The sequence below is a fragment of the Elephantulus edwardii genome, unplaced genomic scaffold (genome assembly GCF_000299155.1).
Source record: "Elephantulus edwardii isolate Elephantulus edwardi_28Jun2011 unplaced genomic scaffold, EleEdw1.0 scaffold00175, whole genome shotgun sequence".
Classification (NCBI taxonomy): Eukaryota; Metazoa; Chordata; class Mammalia; order Macroscelidea; family Macroscelididae; genus Elephantulus; species Elephantulus edwardii.
Window position 1 is genome coordinate 5115433 of NW_006399925.1, and position 9742 is coordinate 5125174.

Consider the following 9742-nt stretch of genomic DNA (forward strand, 5'->3'; position numbering starts at 1 on the left):
AGGTTGGCACAGGATAGAACAGCGTTTAGAGCTCTTGTATATAGGTTCGCTATGAGTTGCAAATGACTCAATAGCACATAACAACAACAACAACAAACGACAATAGCCTCTGAAAACCTACTGGAAGGTCAGCTAATGAGTCCGTTCCAATTCAATGGCAATGAGCTAGTTAGGATGACTCAATGGTTGCCTATTTCATCATGAATGAAGACACTGAAGAATATTAACCAAGGGAGTTATGCAATTGAAAATAAAGTCAATGTTATGAGGTCCCTGAGTTTGAATAGTTTGCTCTCAACTACTAACTTTATGATTGGTGGTTTGAACCTTCCAAAGGTTCTGTGGAAGAAAAGCTTCTTTAAATTTGCTTCAGTGAAAATGACAACCAATAAAGTCCCCTAGAATAGTTTTTCTTAGTAATATATGACAAATTCATGTGCATTTAAAAATAATATGAAAGATGTTTACTATGTAATTTATGATATACCATCACTCAATCATAAATTAAAGAGTTATGAATGTGACTCAAATCATTTTGATAACCTGATGTTCCTGTTCATAGTATGAGATTTGTTTTATACACACCTGGTTTATATTTGCTTGATTTTTAATTTATTAAAATTAGATGTTGCTAACATTAGAGAAAAAGTTCAGAGTACATCAATACCTATTCTTGTGTGCTGGTCGTCAATAAATTGTGAAAGGCCTCTCTGGCTTTGGCAGATTATATTCTCCATGGAATTCAGTCTATTTTGATAGCACATGGAGATTGATTTGATAATCTGCAACAATATACAAGAATGTCCCATTCATTTTTCAAGAGGATAGTAACCTTTTGGCTCAAGCTCTATCCAGCTGCAAGGAGAAGGAAGCATCCATCAGAATGACATATACTGCAGAGCAGCATATTGCTTGGCACAAGGAGCACAAAGATGAGCTCTGTACTGGCTATTGAGAGTGCATAAAATGTGCAAATAAATGCACAGAAATAATAATGGATGTGGGCCCTTGGCTTTGTTGCTTCTGAGCTTTGTAGACCCATAGCTCGTGAAGTTAGGGACTGACTTTTATTGTGGACAAAAGTATTTCTGCCACTCAGCTACTCATTTCAGCTTCAGTAGATTTTTGGCTGCACTGTTTTGTTGTGCTTGAACTTGTTGTTCTCAGCTGAATTTATTGTGTGATAGTGCTAGTAAAAAGTACACATGTGCACGTGTCTTTTCTTTATGTATTCATGATTTAATTAGTCACTCCACCAATACTGGTTGAGAAAATAGCATAGCACTTTTCTAGCTTTTAGTGACATAAATATAAAACAGCCCTAACTTCTTAGAACTGTGGAAGAGTAAAGAAGAAGAGGTCAGTATCACAAACAACAAATAAATAAAAAATTTCCTAGTATTTCTATAGTGTGAAAATTTGTCTTCACTTGTTTCCATGATAACTGGAACAATGATTTTCATAAAACAATGAGAGTTAAAACAATTTTCATAAAAATGTCCTTGGAAATATTTCTAAAGCCCATCAACTCCCTTACAAAAATCCTTCCCAATAAAGAATGAATGCATTGTTGTAAAGTAGCAGTTCTCTACTGGGTGCAGTTCCTCCTTTACATTTTTTATGACAAAAGTACATCTGACACTGTTTGGAGACATTTTTGTCTCCCATATTTGAGGTGTGTGTGCTCTGTGCATATGTGTGTGGTGGGGGGCTAGCATGACAGGATTGATGTCAAATATATTGCAGTGCATGTATCAGTCTCATCAACTGAGAACTATTTGGTCTAATACGTAAGTTGTGCTAAGATTGAGAAATCTCAAACTGGACTGACATATGGGTTTGGAGGTGACTGAGAAAGATGGGATAAATTATTGAAACAGATGAGGAAGAGAACTGTTTTAAAGGGATATTTGATTAGGTATTATTGTCATGACATGAGTCCAGAACGAAGACTACATAGTGGAGTGGATTTGCGGGGAGGGATTGTATGACAATGAAAGAATTTTTCCTCTACTTTTCAAAGAGAAGAACGAACTGGAGGGGAGGAGTGGGCAGGGAGAAAAGTGAAACAATGAATGAATGAAAATCCAAAATATATGTAAATTTTCATTAAAATGAATAATAATAATAAAAGGGGAAAACCACACAGTTAAATAAAGAAAGGACATCTTATTATAAAGTAATTAATAAGTTGATTACTTAAGTCAATATATTAATGAATTCTAGTAGCTATGTTATAAAGATGAAACAGCATCCTTTCAGATTTGCAATTCTTTCTTTTGTTTTATTTGTCAGATACAAAGAATAATAAAAAGTACGTATTCAGCCAGCGTTTCAATAAAGACTGATATTCTTTACTTCCTTAATGTCCTTCCTAACCCCATGACAAATATGGCTTTCTGTGGCAATCGGGGTGGGTATTCTAAGCCCTCATCAGTGTTTGTTATTATGTACCACTACTAGGTCCCCGCCCTTTCTATTGGTTCTTTGTGACTCACTTCGGCCTTAGCAGTTGCTGTCTACCCTGCTCCTCAGCAGCTGTCATTTTCCACCTCTGCTTATAAGCCACTGTGGTCCAATTACTGCTTCTCTCCAGGCTGGGAATTCCCCACCCCTGCCACCATAGAGTTATAATTCCACAAGCCAGTCTGAAGATGATCTGGGTTACAAGCAACTTTTGCTTTTCAAGGAACCTCCGTAATTAACATTCTTATTGCAGATTTGGATTCCTCTTTGCTGAAGAACATGTATAACTCTCCCAAACAGTGACTATCACTGTCCATAGAATCCTATTTCAAGATGAAATGAATGTACAACTCCAAAGATTCCCCCCTTCTTAAAAAGAACTTGCTTATCTAAAACAAAGTTTACAAAAGACTGAGTAACTGAAACACTTAGCCACTCATCCCCAAATTTGTAAAAAATAAAATTGTTATTATACTAAGTTCCATCAAGTCAAATATGATCCATGGTGACCCTATGAAAAACAGATTTGAACCTTGTCCTATCCTGTGCCTTCCTCACACTACCAGGCACATTAGAAGCCATTGTGACAGTCAACATGACAATCCACATGGTCAAATGGTCTTCTTCTTCTTCTACACCAACCCTCTACCTTTCTGAGCATCATGTCTCTCTCCAAGGAATAGTTCCCCTTAGCAACATGTCAGAGCTATGTGAGGCAAAGCCTCATCATCTTTGCCTCCAAGGAGCACTCTAGCTGCACTCTCTCCACAGCAAATTGTTTGTTCTCCTGGCAGTCCATAGTATGTCCAGTGCTTTTCTTCAACATGGCATCTCAAAGGCATAAATTCTTCTGTCATCATTATTTATTTTCCAGCTTTCAAATGCATAGCAAGTGAAAGACCATGGCCTGAGTCAGATGCACCTTATTCCTCAAATTGATGTTATTACTCTTTAATACTTTAGAGAGATTTCTAACTGCAAACTTTCCCAGTGGAATACATCTCCTGAAAGGAGAAGTTGTTGACGGTTTTGAACTTTTCTCCATCTATCATAATGCTGCTATCAGTCCGGTGGTAAAATTCTTTGTTTTCTTGATGCAATCCATATTGAAAACTGTACTCTTTGATCTTCTGCAACAAACGCAAGCCAAAACAAAGGGAAAACATGCCAGAGTAAAGAGGTGAACAGAAGATTTAAAAAAGGAGCTTGACAAGACAAAGCACAGTATTATAATGGAATATGCAGAGAGCTGGAATTTGAGAACCCAAAGGGAAGAACTCGCTTTGCACTTCTCAAGCTGAGAGAACTCAAAAACATTTAAACCTCAAGTCAAAATGTTGAAAAATTTTAAGGACAATATATTGATTGACCCAGAAAACATCAAAAGAAGATGGAGGGAATGCACAGAGTCACTATACCAAAAAGAATTGACTGACACTGAACAAATTCAGGAAGTACCATATGAGCAGGAGCCAGTGGTAACAAACAGTAAGTCAAAGTCGAATTGGAGGCACTGACAAAAAATAAAGCTCCAGGAATTGGTGGGATACCAATTGACTTATTTCAATGAAATGATGCAGCTCTGGATGTGATCACCAGATCACGCTAGGAAATTTGGAGAAGAGCTCTGTGGCCAATGGATTGGAAGAGACCAATATTTGTTCCCATGCCCAAGAAAAGTGATCCAATAGAATGTGGAAACTATCAAACAATATTGTTAATATCACATGGAAGCAAAATATTGCTGAAGATCTTTCAAAACTACAAGAAAAATACATAGACAGGGAACTGCCAAGTAAGGTTTAAAAGAGGCTGTGGCATCATAAATATATTGCTAATACCAGACGGATGGATTCTGGCTGAAAGTAATAATACAAGAAGAATGTCTATTTATGCTTTATCAACTGTGCAAAAACATTGACTATGTATGTGGATCATGACAAATTATGGCTGACATTGAGAGAATGGGAATCCTAAGCATTTAATAGCTCATGTGAAACCTATATGTAGACCAGGAGGCTATTCCTTGAAAAGGGATATCATACTTGGAAAGATGAACAAAGGTGAGGAGGACTCTCAATGGAATAGATTGACATTGTGACTTCAGTATTGTATTTTGTGGCTCAGAGATGGAGAATACTGCATAGGATAGGGCAAGTTTCAGCTTGGCTGTCCATAGAGTTGCTATCAGCTACACTCAATTTAATGGCACCTAATAACAACATATGGATTTGACTAGCTGTGAAACTTATTCTTGGACCAGGAGGCAGTCATCAGAATAGAGCAAGGAAACACTACATTGTTTAAAATGAGGAAAGATGTATGCCAAGGATGTATAAAACAGTGGAATATTATACAGCACTGAAAGCAATTAACCTTTAAAACCCTATACAACATGAATGGGTCTGAAAGACAAGATGTTGAATGAAATATTTTTGTTACAAAAGGACAGATACTTCATAGAACCACTGTTATAAAAAATAAGATAGGTATTGTAGGAGAGGAGAGAAGGGAAAGAATGGATTGATAAAGAACATTACATTGGAATGGAAGAAGAAATAAAGGAAGGGACTGTCTGAAGGAAATGGATGTTAAACATAGTGTGTATGAGAGGTGGCAAGCTGAAATAGCATATGTATTATAGTAAGAATTGTAGGATTAAGGATGAGGAAAAGTGTATCAATGAATTAATGTAAAACCTACCTTTCTGTAAGCTTTTAGTATGTTGTTGTTGTTGTTGCTGTGTTCTGTAGAGCCAAAACTAGCTCATAGCTGATACTCCGGTGGGTTTTCAGAGGTAGTTAATAGCATAGGAGGAGACTGCCTCTCTTTCTTCTGTGGAGTAGTTGGTAGTCTTGAGTTGTCTTCCTTTATGATTGCAGCACACATTCTTGGCACTAGGTCACCAGAGCACATTAAAATAAATGCTAAAGAGCAAGATTGTCAGTTTAAAAAAAGACTCAAGTGCACTTTACACAGACCATTTCTGGGTGTCTAAGGATTATCATTCAGAATGTCTTTCCTAGCCAATCATTAACTGTTTATTTTTGCTGAAGTATTTATTGTATTTAAGGAAAGAAGATTAGGTTGGTATAAAAGCCCCACACTATTAGAAGCTTATGGATCTCAGTGCTATTCTCTTTCACTCTTTCCTCTGGGATATAACATCTAGCTGCATTGCAACTGCAGGATCATGGCCCATCATTCATCAGAGTCCATCACTGGCCTGTGTCACCCATAGTTGCCATGCAGCTGCACCATAACGACAGTCTACAGAATCCCGGCCCATTCTCACTAGATTCTGGAAAAACCATCCTGTATAGCTAAATTCACATGAGTCATTTCTCTGTGGGTCTGAGTTTCTTGGAGACCTTCCAGTGAGCTACCAATCTCAAGAGACAAAGAAGAACTAGGGAAATGAACAAAGGAGGAGCTGTTAATTCTGGAAATGATGGATTTATACAGGAGGTTCAGCATTTGGGACAATATTAACTCAATACTTCTTATAACTGGACTGCTGTCAATCTTGGCAGAATGAATTATAAAAACATTATGACATTTTTATTTGCTTTATATGTACATGAACTTTGGAGAATGGATAGAGAGGGCTAAATAATTGATTCCTTTAAATTGTGTTGGTGAGAAGTATTCTCCTCTATTACAATTTGCCGCTTCTGAAGACCAGCTAGAGTGTTAACCATAGGTCATTTCTGACTCTTGAGTATATAAAAACAAAATAACAAAATGGATTACTAAAGAACAACCAATTATATCTTGGAGTAAAGATAGCTTCAGTGGTTTTTAGAAGTAAAGATTGTGAAATTTCATCTCTCATACTTGGTTATGTTGTCAGAAGGAATCAATCTTTGAAAAAGAGCACCATATTTGGAAAGGCTGAGGATAAGTGGAAGAAAGGATGATCCTCAACAAGGATTAACAAAGTGACTGCAACAGAGGAGATTTTGAGGATGATACAAATTTTGATTTATTGCATATAAGTAATGTTGTGCATCAGAGTTAACTTTACAGCATGTAATGTAACATAATAGAACATAACATTATAATAACTATCCTATTCTATCCAATATGGTAACTTAATTTAAATTAATACACTAAGAAAACAAAACTAAATATTTCTCTGTCATGGTAATCATACTTCAAGTATTCTATAATAGGCTGGTTTTTGTTGTTATTAAGTTTTTTGGTGGTTTCGTTTTATTATGTTTTTTGAGGGGGAGGTGGTGTGTGTAGAAAGAAAATGTGCCCATTGTCACAGAAGAGTTCTAATGTACAAATCCTTCTGACAACTCCGAATTGTTCCACCACGTTAGGAATACTGTCTTTTGCACTTCCCCTGCAGATTGTCAATCCTTCTTGAATTTTTCCCCTTCTGGGCATAAAGTTACACAATAATTCCTTACTTCAAACAACAAAATCCCCAAATCCATTGTAGACTTTGCTGATAAATTTTGTTCTTCCTATGCTTTGTGGCTCAAAGTCTTCTTAACACATTTTTATGGAAAATAGTTTGCTCTAACAGCTTTGATGTTGAGGGCTATTTGAGATAAAGGCAGCAGTTTGCTGGTTTAAATCACATTCACACAATCTCAATTGCAAACATCCTTATCCCATGGTCATCCAGAATGTAATAACACACAGCTTCACAGCTGATTTCTCCCAATAACTGTACTCTATGAGGTGGCTCTGGTTTAGGGTAACTCAGAGAAATGTAACTGTTCCTGATACTCCAATAAGAACCAAAGATAACCAGTAAAATGGATTCTACATAAATATTCAACTATTAAAAATTATTTTATATATAAAATAAATATATTAATAATATATTATTTGTTTTCCTGACTCATTTCTTTCAATGCATCATGTCTGGAATCACTGGTCCATTCATTGGTAAAGAGATATTATAATAGCATTTTTATCTACAATGTTCAATAAATAGTGGTAAGAAATTGTGTGATAATCCGAAAGCATACAGTTTGAATCTGCTAGAAGAGAGATAGATGAACAATTACCTCCCATGCAATTTACCATCTCTGAAAACCCTATGGAGGGTCAGCTATAGTTGGCTCTGACATAATAACATACAATAACAAACAGTACAGTATTCTTTGAGTAAAAATCAGAGGTATCACTTTTGATATGCTTATATCAGTTTATTTCTAATAATAAAACTATTTCTTGACTGTCTTACATTCTGGTATAAGAATCACACAAGAATGGCCATTGTATGGGAATTATTCCCAATATTATATTATTATCTATCTTTTTAAATACCTATCTCTCCTCCATGCCTCTTCCTTTCAGGTAAAATATTTTAAGTCATTATTTAAAAGCATAAAACCTAAACCCAAAGACTGTGTGTTACCGTAGAACATCTCCATATGGTTGTGATCAATGTGGTAAAAGTTTTCCAGACCTTTCTTTTTTGATGACTCTCAGTGGATTTGAACCACCTATCTTTAGGTTAGTAATCAAACTTTACAAGTTTGCCACATGCAGGGGCCTTAAAAACAAACAAAACCAGATCAGCTAAATATTAAAAATAATTTTTTAGGTCTGTGTATTTTTTTCAGTTTAAGTTAGCCTTAAGTTGAATGATCATTTAAGTGAATTTTATACAGAGTTTTCTGGGTTCCTAGAGTTCAAAGAGATTCAGAAGGCATCAATTCTGTTTTTTATTTTAATCTCCGTTCTTGTTCCCTTGATTTCTTTCTTTCTCGATCTTGTATTTGTTATTGTTATTGATGCAAAATATTTCTGAATTCTGGGCTATCTTGATCCATTCTCACTGTCTCTGAGACACATAATACTATTACCCCAGTTACTATGTAAATCCATCGTATCCAGGGTCTTACTCTCCTGTACTATCCTTCCACACTTCTGAGCATGATGTCCTTCTCCAAGGACTGGTCCCTCCTAGCCACATGGCCAAAGTATGTGAGACAGAGCTTCAAAATTCTTCCCTCCAAGGAGCCACTTGGTTTCACCATATCCAGGAGAAACCTGATTGTTCTTTTGGCCATTAATGGAATGGAAGAAAAATCAATTCATTTGAGTTGTGGTGTTGTAGAAGAGTATTGAACATATCATAGACTTCTAAGAGAACAAAGAGTTCCATCTTAGAGAGTATGAAACAAAGTTGCCTCTTGGAGGCAAGGATTTTGAAGTTCTGTCTCATATACTTTGGGCATGTTGCCAAGAAGGACCTAAGAAAAGAACATTAAACATGAAAGGTGGAGGGACAATTAAAGAGAAGAAGACTCTGGATGATATAGATTGACTCAGTTACTGGAGTAATGGGATATGTAGACCAAAGACAATGAAATCGGCTCAAGATAGAGCAGAATTTAGAGCTGTTGTACATAGGTTTGTTATGAGTCACAGGTGACTTGACAACACATAAAAACAACAACAGTGGGGACCTGAAATGATGGGTGACTATGGGTGTGGGAATTGATCAAAGGTTATTAATTTTATAAAACACTGAGAATGATCATATGAAATACAATTTTAATGATGGAATGCGTGAAATAAAATGTACATGAATGAATTAATGTATGCAAATTTTGTATGCAACCCAATATAAAATTTAAAAAGTGTAAAAGTAAAAAAAAAATGTCCAAGATAAAAATTTAACAGAGTAATAAATACCTTTGAGCTGTGGTGTTGGAGAAGAGTATGGAAAATCCCATGGTCTACCAAAAGAAAGAACAAGTCTATCTTGGAGAAAGTGTGCCAATGTCCTTCTCGGAATTAAGAATGGTAGAAATTCATCTCACATACTTTAGGAATGTTGCTAAGAGGAAGCAGTCCTTGGAGAAAGACATCATGTTTGGAAAGGTGGAGGGACAGTATGAGATAGGAAGAACCTCAGCAAGTTGAATTGACACAGTGACTGTGACAATAGCCTTGAGTGTGTTGAAGATATTGAGGATGGAACAGGATAGGACAGTGTTCAGATCTGTTGTCCACTATCCACTGTGAGTCTCAGTTGACTCAAGAACACATAACAACAATCACAATTGAACCGATTCTGACTCATAGATCAAAGCATAAACACCCCATACATAAGATTTTCAATGATTTATGGTTTATGAAAGCAGAGTGTCTAATACATGAGAGCTCTTGATCAAATTTTCAAGGTTTAAATCTTTATGTAAGAAACTTCCTAATTCTCCCAAGGAGCAACTGATTTATTTGAATTAATGGCCTTTTGGTTAACTGCCCAATATGTAACACACTAGAGCTCCAGTGAAGG